General features: G+C 38.8%; 2 protein-coding genes across 4 annotated transcripts in view; one reads left to right on the forward strand and one right to left on the reverse strand.

The window, feature by feature from the left end:
- Positions 1 to 15,074, forward strand: part of LOC6039069 (cap-specific mRNA (nucleoside-2'-O-)-methyltransferase 1) — a 145,042-nt gene that overhangs the window by 49,960 nt on the left and 80,008 nt on the right. The window lies entirely within an intron of this gene.
- Positions 1 to 15,074, reverse strand: part of LOC6040269 — a 45,378-nt gene that overhangs the window by 13,476 nt on the left and 16,828 nt on the right. The window contains exon 1 of one of the 2 annotated variants that reach the window (XM_038248642.1): positions 742 to 895. The exons of the other annotated variant lie outside the window; for it this stretch is intronic. The gene's annotated coding sequence lies outside the window, so the exon portion shown is untranslated. Of the gene's footprint in view, positions 1 to 741; positions 896 to 15,074 lie in introns of those variants that run through there. 2 annotated transcript variants of the gene reach the window in all.

Here is a 15,074-nt window from a genome sequence, read left to right on the forward strand (position 1 = left end):
AATCATTTCTTGCATGTTTGGGTTGATTTTAAAATCTTTTGAATTTTTGAAAATTAATAATGGTTACCTAGTACCTCAAAAAGATTTTTATCTTTAAATATTTGTAACTCACTGTAGATGCATTTATTATGAATCAACCTGTCTGAAGACTATTATTGAGATCTTCTTTTATAACTCAGTGATTTTTGGCACTCTTTAATATTTTCCATTAAATTTGAACCACCCTACCAAGCAGCCATCATCTCAAGATGAACGCTGATGATGCAAAAATGACTTTTTCCAAAGAACCTGCTTTACCAACTTGGTCATCCTCAGCTTTCCACAAGTTTTGCACTTCCGCAGACTCACCACCGCAAACGAGGAAAGCTGGTTTTCGACCAAGTTAACCAACGGATAAAAATTTACGACGGTCAATTTCATGGCACCGATAAGCCACGATCCACGGGGCTTTTCCTTGCTTTTCATCCAGCGTTGGATAATTTATCACTGCATTGATTTTCTCGATTTTCCTGCCGGCCCCTGATGGCGGACTTTGGCCATTGAAAGTGAAACCACATTTTGCTCTTCCTTCCACCCCCCTTAACTAACCAAACACTGCGGCCACACGAGCCAGCCGATAAGGCCCATTAAACACGTCCGTAACCAAGCCGTAACTATAGCTGCTCCCCCACCACGGTCTGTTTGCTGATCATGATGGACGATAAGACAGGGGGAGAGAGAAGAAAAGTCGGTATCACTTACAAATCACACTAGCGGGCCCCCTTAAAACGACCCTAAACACCCCAAAGCTTCAACGCAAAGCACACATTCTCGGAAATCTCCAAAAGTCGCCGCCGCAGCCACCGCTCATGAACTGTCACTCGCCGAAACCGCACTCCGACTGACGATCAGCTTGGTTTGCTAGGTCGGGTTCGTCGCTTGCGCCAAGTCTCTTTCTCTCGCGAACGAACCAACGCTCGTTCACCGCGATCACCGCTCCGAGGAATTGAGTTTATCGCAATGAAAACATTCGATGCATTCGCGGTGACGTGTTGGGAGTTGAACCGAACAGAAATAATCACGTAATTGTCTCTCGGCCAATGCGAGAACTGTATTGCTACTTCCGTGCGGCCGCGTGTTGGCTCGTCTCGGCGGCGAATAAATCTTGAAAACAGCGCAACCGGACCGGTGCACACCGCACGTGTGCACGATTGGGGTCCCAGCGGTGGCGCTACGTGGTTTTGGGCAGGTCGGACAGTGCTACGGGTGATTAGGTGGGGAGAATTTTGGAGTATAAATCCAAATGTATTTTAATTCAATAAAAACTAGAGTAAATTTTCATAATAGTGCATAATAATGCGTAAATAATGCTTCAAAAATCAAAATTAAGGAAAAGAGGCCGTGCCACGTGGTTTAAGCCTTTTTTCGATAATTTTTGACTCTTCCTCCCCCGTCATGGTTTTTCATTGGGAATCTAGCCTAGATTTTTTGATCCTCTTCTTTTTTTTAAGCCCAACAAACATAAAAATAAGCATTAAGTACAAAGTACAATATTGTTAAAAAATTAACCAACTTAAAAAAACTTTAAACAGGCTTTTTACCAATCTGGAACCTAAAATTCAAAGAAATTAAAAAAATGTGCTTTTTTTAAATGCTAAGTAACACAATGTTTAAAAATCATGCAATTCAAGTATCAGTTAATTTTTCAGGGGAAATTTTGATAAAGGTAAGGAAGTGGGCAGGGGTTGGGGCTAACATTTTAAATAAAATGTGTATTATTCTTATTGAGAATTTAAAAAAATCCTGCTCAATTTTATTTAAAAAAAATTATTGATGAATTGAATTCAAAATAAGTATTATTTTTTGTTCAGTTGAGCAGTTGCAAATATTTTTCAATTTTTATGTTTAACATTGGTTAGAAAAATCAGAAGTAAAAAAATGCTTTCATAATAAACTAGAAAATTTCAATGCAAACAAAAATCTTACCAACTCATATAAATCTAACATTTCTTTTGTCTTCATTGATAATCATATCTAGCTTGTTTTGGTTCGTTTAAAAATAAATTAAACTTTTATGAAACTTCAACTTTTTTTCTCACAAAAAAATCAATTTGCGTCAACCCGGGCAGACGGTAATAACAAAATCAATAATATTAAATAACAAAAATCCTGAACTTCAACTTCAAGAAAAAAAAATAATAACAGTTTCTGATAAAATAACAAGATTTGGCATTGAAGTGATATTACATTGAAAATGTTTAACAACACGCTAATAAGACGAAATGTTATACATTTCAAAAACTCTCCTAATAACAAGATTTGTTATTCGTTTGGTATTCTGACTAAGAAATAAAATTACCATAAATCGCACAAATGGAAATGTTTCTAAGTGTCCATAACACAATCTGTAATTATTTTTTATTTTTTTTTGTTGAATATGTTTCGATCTTTGGGATAATTTTGTCCAATTTCATCGGGGCATTATTGTTGGACCCCATAAGCTAAAGTTATTCTTAAAAGTTCAAATTTTGAGAGTTGATTATTGAATATTTGATATACTCCCTAAGGGACTTTGCTGTAATTATCTAGAACTATGGTCTATTTTGATCAATTTCGTCGGGGTCATTATTTTGGCCATGGAATGGGGTCCTTAAGCTAAAATTATTCTAAAAAGTTGAAATTTTGAGAGTTGATTTTTAGTTATTTGATATATTCCCTAAGGGATTTTGCTAAAATTGGCTAGAACCACGAACGAACGGACATGACACGGGGTTTCAAAAAGTGAAGCAGGTTTTCTTTAACTTCTTCTTGGCGAAAACTTGCGCAAGCGAGATCGCTTATGTCAAAATCTTCGCGCCACGTGGTTTGAAACGTAAACAAAGCCAGCTGATGATGCAAAGTCATGGGCAGTTTTTGAAATGGTCGTATAAATTTATATTAAAAATACAATTTCTATCAATTTTACGGCAATTTTAGTATCCATTATAAATTACATAGAATCATAAAGACAAACTTAATGTCAAAATAACTGTTACCAGCACCATATCAATGCTAAATGTTTTAATTAATTATTGCATAAGACATTTTGAGAATGATACTCCGACAACTTGAATGTAAAAGAAAATATGTTTCTGGTGTCATGTCCGTTCGTCCGTGCTAGAACTATGGGATAATTTTGACCATTTTCATCGGGGTTATAATTTTGGCCATGAAATGGGGTCCTTAAGCTAAAATTAATCCGAAAAATTAACCTTTGAAAGTTAATTTTTTTTTTAATTTCATTTTATTCCCTAAGGGAATATATTTGTTTATTGAGAATTTTTGAAATGTGAATTACAAAAGCTGTTATTATTTTCACAGAGCCAGGAAGTCGGAGCTGACGTTGAAGTTCGAGCTGAAGTAAGACCTCGGAGACGGCATCGGATTCAGCTAATTTTCAGCAACTTTTACTTGGAGTCGGAATCTGTGAAGTCGGGCATTTTTGGAGAGCTGAAGTCGGCGTTGACGTCATATCCTGCATCCAGAGTCAGAGTTGTTTTCAAAGTATGGATTCAAAGTCACTTGAAGGTACCCGACTCTGCAGCCCTGACTAGTACAGAGGAGATATGGCAACTGCAGGTTTATTTGCAAGTTGTAAATAAACCTAAACAATAACATTTTTTGTTATGGAGACATACCAGTTCAATCACAATTTTTGTTATACGCTGCTCCTTCTCTCCGCACAAAATAACAAATCTTGTTTTTCCTTCGTGATTCCTTCTGTGTTAATGGTTTGTTATTGCAATAACAACATAATAACAGTTTCAGTTATTTTTCAAACCAATCTTTGTTATTGATTTTTGATATTTTAACAACTAATCCGATCATCCCAATAACATATTTTGATCTTCTCACAATATCAAAAACTGACCTTCCCTTGTTATTTCCGTCTGCTCGGGAACACTTGAAAATTTATGATTGTAAAACAACTGGACAAGTGTATAATGCATTAAAAAGCACTTTTTTCATTCTAATGATGAAACCATGGCCTGTAATATCAATTTTTTGAACCCAAGTTTCGATTGATTGTTCATTTTCGATACTAGTGCTGAAAAGTTCGAATTTTCAGTTATTTTTTAGATCTTTGAGTTAATTTCAATTTGAATCATTCATGGGTTTAAAATATAACTCTTTAAAGTTTTTTCAAAGTTAGTTTTGCTTAAAACTTCATTTTATAAAAAGATTAGTTTATTTTATTTAAAACTCAAACAACTCTTTGAAAAAAAAATGTTTTGATGATACAAAATACAGCATTTAAAAGAACAGTTTGAAGTTCTGATACTTTTCAAAGTGAGTAAATTCATTTGTTTGAAATTAAAATTCTTTATTTATATTTTCAAAACTCTATTATGGACTGTAAAAGAACTTATTGTATCTTGATTATTCACCAATAAAACCAAAAAGAATTGAAAATTGACATTTTTAAGTTTTTGACAAATGTTTATTTTTTAAACCGCTGATCAGAAAGACAGGAAACATCTAGGAGTTTATTTTTAGTTCGGTAAAATTTTGCGTTTTTTTTCATACTGAAATTGAAACAAAATAAAGCATTACATGATACTCTCTGGATTTTCAAATCTTCAATGTTTCTATCTATTTCCCATCCAACGTAGTACATCAAAACGTTTCCTTTAGTAATGCTCATTTAAACTCACTAAATCCGTTTTAAAAGGCATGCTAAATGTTCTTATGTTCTCGTTGCTTAAGACAGGGTTAGTTATTGACTAGCTATTGAAGTATGACTAATATATTTTTATACTTAAAGTGAAGCCGTTGATCATTTTCGAAGAAAATTGATCATCGTTCTAAAATGCTTTGCATTTAGCTGAGTTTTACAATTTTGTACACCAGGATGAATCAGCATTTGCCGGATGTTTCCTTCTTAAAGGACATGAAGACATTTTTATATCGTCTTACAAATATCATTTAAATTTAAATTTAAACTCTTTGACCTGGCTCAACAAGTTTTAACCCAACACAAATCTACCAGCCTAAATCTCGCCGGCAGCTGATTATTATACGTTTTGTTATGAGTTATCTTTTCCGGACCATGTGTGCAACAAACAGTGCCAAAGTGGATGTTGCAGGCGCGGGATGCCACGCGTGTGTATATTCCAAGAAAGAGATTTCAAAATTACTGAAAATTCATTTGGTTAATATTGATAGTTTATTTGTATTCCAGTAAAATGGAAGCTACACAATTTTACGAAAGAAATTTTCAAAAAAACAGCCAAGCACAACGTCATCATCCGGTATGCAATCCTCTCCCCGCTCATGGTTGTGACTCTTCGGTGTCCGCATACTTCTCCTCGAGGTCTGAACCGTCATCTTCTTCGGAACACAGATATTGAGTGGTTTTGAAATGAGAAGTTCATTAAGTATGATATAAAGAAGCAATGTCTTTTTAGTTAAAAATGTTCAAAATTTTAATTGGACAAAAAATACCTTTAATTTTTACCGTGCCCCTCGGTGCCCACTGCCGGTCACGTACGCACCGGCGTCACCAGGTGGCGTGGTTGGCTGACGTGACGTCTCGCTGTGGGGTGATGTTGACCATCACCACTGCAACTGACTGCAGATTGGAAAGGCGAAATGGTTCTCTTCCGTCGGAATGTTCGTTGACTCCTCCGGACAGGAAACAGAAATTTCACCGCTCGACAGTGTCATATTCTTGCTGTTTCGAATGTTTGAAATGATTTATTGCATTTCGGAAATGGTTACTTTTATGTTTTATGGCACGACTTGTTTAAAGTTTAAATCAAAAGATTATTACAAATAAAGCCCTGCTTGTATTTGATCGAAACATTATTTTATATTATATTTGAAAATTACTACATCTGTAAACGATCGTTTAACCGAAAACAATTGTTATCTCCACCAAAGGCTCAAATTAATCAATTGAAACGCCAACAAAACCACCATAACAATTGCTCCAAATTGTGCGCCCAGTTTTCACCGGCCATCAAATTCAAATTGATACACATCTGCCTACATCCGATCAGCGAATAACCAAAAGCCCCGTTAATTGACTGATGATCAGTTTGCACTAATCCGTTTGTGGCGCGCGAGTAATCGATACCGAAAATAACCCAGCAATTAATCTCATCCAGTTATAATTTGATTTCCCGAACTGGGTGGTGCGATTTATGAAAACCTAATACATATCATTATCCGCGCACCCAATTAGCACCGGGCCATGGTTATCATCAGTGACTGACTGACTGACCGTACCGGTGCCTACCGATGATGGCGATGATGATGATGAATCACTTTCCCCTGGTGAATAATTCAGTGCATGAACTGAGAGCACACACGAGCAAACATTACCCGTGGTACACATACAGTTTTGGTTTCGAAGTGGTCGTGAGAAACAAACAGGAGAAGGTTTGGGCGCGTGTGTTATCGAAGAATTTGGATTGCGTCAATTTGAACGGTATTTACCAAACTGAGAAATATCAGTTCCGAATTTGCAACTGTTGCCTGCTTGATTAGAAGAGTGTGTAGGCTATAACAGCCAAAACAAAATGATTTTCAAATTAATACCATTTAGCAGTTATGAATTTGATTTGGATTCTATAATTTGTCCATTTTACCAGATTTGCAGACTGAACAAACCGACAAAGTAAACCCTGAAGGCTAACGTGGTTTGGCAAGAATTGGAATAATATGAAGAAATTTCAAAAGTAAAGACATTGTACAACTGGCAACACTTATTTAAGAAAAGGTTATGTGACATATTCTGCAGTGACGTTACAACAAATAGTAGTCAAAAAACGGGTGAAAAAAACGGATCTTACGGAAATGAAACCCGGAAAAAAATTTCTTTAAATTTCTGAAGCAAACTACAGTCATCCCACATATTTGGAACGGTTTCCAGATCAGCCAATGTTCAAAAAATCATAGCAAATCGATAAATGAACATAATGAATCGCTTTTACCTTCATTTGAAAGCAAATTTTTTTTTTTTTTTTTTTTTTTTTGAATTAAATATACTTTATTGAATCTTTCTTATAATAATTACATTTGGTTTACATAATAAGTGGTCAGCTGTGGCTCTTCAGCTTTAGTTTGCTTTTCGTGATTTAAACACTGTTCATTTTCTTAACTTTAAAAGTATATGATTTATCATTTTTGTAACACTAGGTACAATGAGGAAAAAAAAATGTTAAGAAAACATAACCTAACCTAAAACTAACTTAAACTTACAATAAACTAAACCAATCCTTGAATCAAGGGGTATTCAGAAATAGCACATTTTTCCCTGAATTTCAAACATTTTTCTTGAATCTTCTGATCCAACATTTTTACTTCTGCTAATTCATGAACCTCACTTGATCTTGTCCAGCCAGGAACATTCAAAACCATTTTGAGTACCTTGTTTTGGACACGCTGGAGCTTCAATTTATGAGTTCTAGCGCAACACTCCCAAACAGGTACTGCATACTCAATAACGGGGTAAATTATTTGTTTGTAAACTGCTAACTTATTTTTCAAAGATAGCTTTGATTTTCTGTTAATTAAAGGATACAAACACCTGATGAGAATGCTGCACTTGTTCAATATTTTGTCTACATGCTGTCGAAACAAAAGTTTCGAGTCAAGTATGAGACCTAAATAGACAACTTCCTTTGACCAGGGTATCGAAACATCATTCATTTTAATCAAAACATCATCCTTTGGGACAAATCGGGCCGATTTGGAAAGTGGAAAAATGATGGTTTGAGTTTTGGCTGCATTTATGCGAATTTTCCAGTCGCCAAAGTATTCGGAAAGAACGTCAAGACCCTTCTGAAGACGGCCAACTAAATATCTGGTTATTTTACCCTTATAAATAACGGCAGTGTCATCAGCAAAAAGTGACAACACACCATTACCAGGAAGAGTAGGCAAATCAGATGTAAAAATATTGTACAGAAGTGGGCCAAGAATACTTCCTTGGGGAACCCCAGCATCAATGTTGAATAATCCAGAAGCAATCCCATTCAGAAAAACCTTGAACGATCTCTCCGAAAGATAGTGCTGGATAATTTTGATAAGATACATTGGAAAACCGTATAAATACAGTTTATGTATCAAACCATCATGCCAAACATTGTCAAAAGCCTTCTCAACATCCAACAAAGCCATAGCAGTTGATTTAGACTCAAGCTTGTTCTGCTTGATGATTTTAGTTACTCTCGTAAGCTGATGAGCAGTATTATGTCCCTTTCGGAAGCCAAACTGCTCGTTCAAAATTATATTATTATCGTTGGTAAAATCCAAAAGCCTTGAATAGATGACCTTCTCAAAGAGTTTGGACAGACTACTCAAAAGACTAATGGGACGATAACTTGTTGGCGATGTTGGATCTTTTGAGGCTTCAAAATTGGTATGACTTTGCCCAGTTTCCAATTGGTAGGGAAGTAACCAAGTTGCAAACATTTATTGAAAATATTGGCTAGATGTTGAAAGAACTGATCACTCTGTTTTTTCAACACTAGATTAAAATGTTATCAAAGCCTGGAGCTTTCATATTTTTCATTTGTTTAACTGCAACTTTGACTTCCTCACCAGAAACATGGGAATCTGCAGGAAATTCAAAGGTAGAGTTATTAATTGTTGAAATACTATTGGCAACTGATGTTTCTTTACGGCTGGTCATGGAAGCGCCAAGATTATGTGAACTAACAAAATGAAGCCCAAGTGCATTTGCCTTTTCCTCGGATGTAATCAAAGGAGAATCCTCAACAATAAGAGGAGGAATAGGCTTTGGTTTGTTTTTAAGAACTTTTGAAAGTTTCCAAAATGGTTTTGAATAATTCCCAAGCTGGCTTACATGTTTTGAAAATTCTTGATTTCTGATATTGTCAAGTCGGTCTTGTATGATTTTGTTCAAATTGTTCACTGAAATCTTTTGTCATAGTCCCCAGTCCGTTGATATTGTCTCCTATAAACATTCCTAAGTCTAATCAAGTGTTTAGTATCTACGTCAATATCAGTTACCTTAAAATTAACAGGAACCTCCCGAACGTTGGCAGCCTCTGCTTGGTTGATAGCCTGCTGGATCACCTCCAGCGAACGATCAATATCAGCAGAAGTTTCCGGGTGTTGATCATAGTCGATGTTGCTGTCGACCACTTGCTGAAACTGCTGCCAGTCAACGTTGTGGTAATCTTTCCGGGTTGGTTGCCGCTGCGGAGTAACGGAAGCTCCAACCTCCACAACCACCGGATAGTGATCAGAACTCAACTCTTCAAACACCTCAGGATGAGCCACGTTCTCAGCCATATTGGTAATGAAGAAGTCGATGATTGAGTGATTCCCAGACCGAGCCACCCTCGTTGGACGATCTGGACTCACAACGTTGTAGTATCCGTTTTGCAGATCGTTGTGCAGAATCACTCCGTTCCGATTCCTCCTGCTGTTGCCCCAAACTTCATGCTTCGCGTTGAGGTCACCAGCGATGATGTACTTTGCGCTCCGCCGTGTCAGCTTCTGGATATCGCTCTTCAGTTTTGCTGCTGAACCATCTCTGGAATTCACCTGACGTGGGCAGTATGCAGCAATGAAGAGTACTGGGCCAACCGAAGTGGGAATTTCCACCCAACGGCCTCGATGATGTCCAGCTTAAAGTGTGGCAGCCGGCGTGGCTTGAGATCACGATGAACAGCGACAAGCACACCTCCTCCTCCAGAGGTGGTCCTATCGAGCTGCGTCGCGATCTTGTAGTTTTGCAGATAAACTTTTTCACCGGGCTTCAGATGAGTTTCCGTGATGGCAGCTACGTCGATCTCCTTCTCGCGAAGAAAATCCACCAGCTCTAAATTCTTCCTCCTAATGGAGCAAGCGTTCCAATTCAGCAGCTTGAGGGACCTACGATCCATACTGGATGACGAACGAGGTCAGCACTTCAATCTGCTGGGTCTTGGTTTTGCATCCACGCAGTGCAGCGGACATCTGTTTGAAAATATTGAGGAGTTCGGTTGAGGTGTAAAGATCATTACCATTTTCCTCAACTGCTGGTTCTTGGGTTGGTCTTGGCTCCTGGCTGAAGCCCGGTGGTGGCGGTCTCGGCTCCTGGCTGGAACCCGGCCGTGGATGATTCATCTCAGCTCTCTTCCTGGGATCCAACGGCAACGGTGCCAAGTTCGGGACCTGGCGTCGCGGTTGAAGAGGTGGAAAGTTTTGCTCCACCAGGGCTGGAGGAGTTCTACGACGCTGAGGCTGATTCTTCGTCGATGCTTGCTGCCGAATTTTCACGAACTCAGCTCTCTTGGGGCACTTTCGGTCGGTTGACGAGTGCTCACCGTTGCAGTTGAGGCACTTCACCAGCGAATCTTGGATGCACTGGGATGTGATGTGCGCATCGGTACCACATTTGGCGCAACGACGCTTTAGGTGGCAGTTCTTACCTCCGTGCCCGAAGCCCAGGCAGTTGAAGCATTGTGTGACGTCACGATGCACTGGTCGGTATCGCTCCCACGACACGATAATGTTGAAAACCGCTCGAATTGCCTTCAGCTCAGGAAGCGTCGTCGATCCCTTAGCCAAATGCAGCAGGTAGAGCTGGTCACGGTACTTGATGTCTTTGTTGCGTCGGCTCATTTTGTGCACGGCCAACACATCCAGTTTCAAAACTTTTAGCTCGGCAGCTAATTCCTCCACTGGCATGTCGTACAGACCTCTGACGACGATTTTGAACGGCTTATCCATGACGACATCATGGGTAAAGTACTCCGCCTCGTTTTCGGTCAAGTAATCCTTGACCAGTTGATAGTGCTGCCTGGATTGCACCAGCACCTTAAATCCGTCCTGACACAGACGAATGTTGCCTAGGACTTTCCCAGACTTGATGAGTTCAACCAGCCCCGCTCGAAAGTCGATCGTTGCTGCTGATTGCCGCACATAAAAAGGAGGCAGTTTCTCCTTTCGCTGTTTCACTTCATTCTCCTTTGCTTCCGCTACCTGGTCCTCGTCAGGCAGTCCAGCAAACTTGTTGTTCTTCAATAGCTGCTCCTCGTGCGGCGAAGAGTTCTCCTCCTCCTCATCCATCGGTACAGTACCGTCGCTCTTTTTCGTCTTTTTGCTGTTCGATGTCACTTCCAAAAGCACCTTCCTCTTGGAAATCCCCGGTTTTTGGCCATCAGTCGAGGCCTCAACCTTCCTTTTGGAAATTCCCACTTTTTTGCCTGCTTGAGCCGCAGGTAGGGCAATATTGCCGGCGTTTTGCGCCGGGACGCGACGAGTCATGTTGATTCAGACAACCTTCACCAACGAATGCTCGGATAACAATGATCTTCATTTGAAAGCTTTTCTTGCGATCTTTCGAATGCTGTATCGAACATCTGCAAATTTTAACTTTTATATAAAGTTTTTGAAGAATTACTTTGACCCTTGAAATCCACAAATTCGGAACACTTCTTTCTTACGAATGTAAACAAACTTTGAATCGCTCCAGAAGTACATATTAATTACCAAATAATGACTTTACACACTGAAACCAACGAAACTCAAGCTTAGTGATGTTTTATACATTGTTTGATAACTTTTTTTTGTGAAAATATCAATTAAATTCAGGTGTTCCACAATTGTGGGTGGCACAATAACATCCCACAATTATGAAACAGGCAATTTGGAGGCAGTATTTTGCTGCTCTGGACAAAATAGTCTTGGAATGAAGTTTTTTGTTCAAAAAGTACTATTTTTACCAGTGAAATAGCAAGATAATGTCCAAATGAAGGTTCTAAAAATAGTAAGGTCGACAGAAAAGCTACTTTTGGCATGCTATTGACAAATTATCATAAAAGTGTTCCGAATTTGTGGGTGTTCCGAATATGTGGGATGACTGTATCACTTGCGCTATCTACATTCAAGTTGTCGGAGTAGCATCGCGCGATTACACATGAGTTCTCAAAATGTCTTATGCAATAATTAATCAAAACATTTAGCATTGGTATGGTTCTAGTAACAATTATTTTGACATTAAGTTTGTCTTTATGATTCTATATAATTTACAATGGATACTAAAATGGCGGGAAAATTGATAGAAATTGTATTTTTAAAATAAATTCATACGACCATTTCGAAAACTGCCCATGACTTTGCATCATCAGCTGGCTTTGTTTACATTTAAATCCACGTGGCGCGAAGATTTTGACACAAGCAATCTTGCTTGCGCAGGTTTTCGCCAAGAAGAAGTAAAAGAAAACCTGCTTCACTTTTTGAAACCCCGTGTCCTGCCGTTTGTCCGTGCATATATGCCGTCTGTTTCTGCCTATCAAAAGTATCATTTTAATGTAAAAAAATGGTCTATTTTTCCCACACCTAAAATTTTTACAGATTCTGAAAGTACGTTAAATTTGTCATTAGAATCAACTATGGGTTTAGAATTTGACTTTTTGCTTGCCGTTCCACATGCAAATATGCAGCGTGACGTTTCAACGGTGGATTTTTGAATATTCTATTACTGCTGAATCGAATGCCATCATTGGTTTAAGAAAAAAGTTGAGCCACTTTTTTTGCAGCCGCTGTACATTTCGTGACGTTACAACGCAGACTTTCACAAAAATTGTGTTCTGCTCGCGTTGTAACGTCACGGAAATTCTCAACGCTGTATCTCTGCAAAAAAAAGTCAAATTTCAATCTACCCAGTTGCATTCGACGGGAAATTCGTCCGCCTTGGAAAAATGGTTTCTGACCATCGGAGATATTTTGGAATTCCCTAGATGGTTTGGAGGCGTTTTTTGCTGATTGAGGTGCTTGAAAACATGATATTTCGGTTGATTTATCATCTTTGATAGTTTGTAAATGTTTAATAAAGAAGCTTTAAATTGTGTACAGTCCTATCACAACATCTTTTTTGTAATTAAATTGAGCTTTGAAATTTTTCTCACTGGAATACTATCCTGGAGAATGTGTGATATTCTGTTTGAATTAAATAATAACAAAATAAAGATGAATTTCAGAGTTGGACACATCCTTTAAAATCCCTTGACTATTTTGACCTTAAAAAAATATTTTGAGAAATAAAATTTCAATTTAATATACTTTAAAAATCTTATCCCGTGAAAAATTTTCTATGCCGAGCCGAGCATGGGTAAATAACAAGGAAAATGCGAAACAATATATTACCTATATACCTATACCTTTCCCTGGTATCAATACTCGCTTACTTTATATATATACTTTAGTATTATACTAAGTTTTGGTTTGTCTTAAGGATTATGCAAAAGCAAAATTTGGTATGATATTAATTGAAGATATTGTTTTGATATTGCAAAATTACAGAATTTGTCAATGATTGGACACCACATTTTGGTATTCTTTTAGTATTACAGTATTTTAACAAATTCCTTCGAAAGTATGGGTTTTCCCAATTGACCAATTTTGACAATATAATTAATTTTGCATTAAAATGATGCTTTGATACATCATACACCCAAAGTTAAAGAAAGAAGAGGGGATAGTCCTCACGAAAAGAAACGTGAGGAAAGTGCTATATTGCGAGAGTATAGTCCTCTCGCGTGTTCATTCGTTCATTGGAACAGTTCATCCTATGAGTGGCTTATATGGACAAACGACCACCACTTAATCACCGAACTATGGTGGCCCATACGGCAGAGGCACGGTTCTATATGCCGAAGGTCTTGGGTTTGAGTCTCGGTACCGGTACTTTTTTTTATAGATGAACTTTTTTGGAAAATGAACCATGAGTAAAGTACTCTCGGTAATTTCGGGATTTATCCTCTCCGTCCGCACACAGTACCATTTTACTACCGAATCGTGCTCTTTATTCTCTCGTATGCCGATGCCCAGTTCTGGGTGTATAAAACTAGCATCTGGCCAAAATATTATATATAATCTGATTTTCCTAGGGCGCGGGAATTCCTTAAAATTAAACCATAAATTTTAAAAGAAAATAGTTTTCCATCTCATTGACAATTTTTGAATAGAGCTGATTTGAAAATGTTCAACATAAAAAATTTGGCAATTTTTCTTTGACAAAACGCTATTCTGCATAATTAGTTCGTTCAACCAAATTTTAATACAATTTTGCAGTTGTCAAAATTGCAAAAAAATCGCAAATTTAAACTGAAACTCACCAAGACCGTCCGATCGCCGACCTGAAGCGACACCTATCGAACGCCGGAATAAAGCCACGGGAGATAAAAGTGCTCTCGCGAAAGACAACAGTCACGGGTACGCATACCCTATACCTGATGTACTTCGACCGCGGCACCGTCAAGATCCAAGACCTGCGGCGTACTAAGACGTTGGACGGTTTTTGGGTAAACTGGCGGTTTTACACCAAGAACCCGACGGACGTAGCGCAATGCCACCGTTGCCAGAAATTCGGCCACGGCTCGCGGAACTGCAACCTCCGGCCCCGCTGCGTGAAGTGCGGTGAATCAAACCTCTCGGAGGCGTGCGCACTGCCACGAAAGGCGGACTTGGGGGACAAGGCAGAACAAACCAAGCCACGCGTAAAGTGCGCGTACTGTGACGGCAACCATACCGGCAATTACCGCGGATGCGTCGCGCGCAAGGCCTACCTCGAGGAGCAGGAAAAGAGGAAGAAGAAAGCAGCAGCGTCCCACTATCCTCAGCGAAGTACGAGCGCAGCCGCTCCTGCAGCTGGACAGCGTACGGTTCCAGCGGACAACCCAGCGATCCCTCCTGGATGGGGGCGTTCGTTCGCCAGCGTGGTCGCTGCCGGTAGCGGCGATGCGGCCCAGCAAGAAGTCACCGGGGGAAGATCTCTTCACCCTGCCGGAGTTCTTTGCTCTCGCGGGGGAGATGATGACACGGTTTCGGAGCTGCCGGAACAAGGCGGAACAATTCCTGGCCCTTGGGGAACTGATGATCAAACACATCTACAAAGGATAAATAACCTGTGATCTAGATATAAGCTTTCTCTTCCTCTATCCCCTTTCCTTTGCAATTTCTGTAAGTTTTTTTTGAATTTTTCTTACTCTTGCTAGTGTTCCAAAATGGATTAAGATGCAACACACAGCTGAAAGGAACTCCAAAACTCTGTTATGCACTTCAAAATAACTCATTGTATCTTGATTATTCAC

The sequence above is a fragment of the Culex quinquefasciatus genome, chromosome 1 (assembly GCF_015732765.1).
Source record: "Culex quinquefasciatus strain JHB chromosome 1, VPISU_Cqui_1.0_pri_paternal, whole genome shotgun sequence".
NCBI lineage: Eukaryota > Metazoa > Arthropoda > Insecta > Diptera > Culicidae > Culex > Culex quinquefasciatus.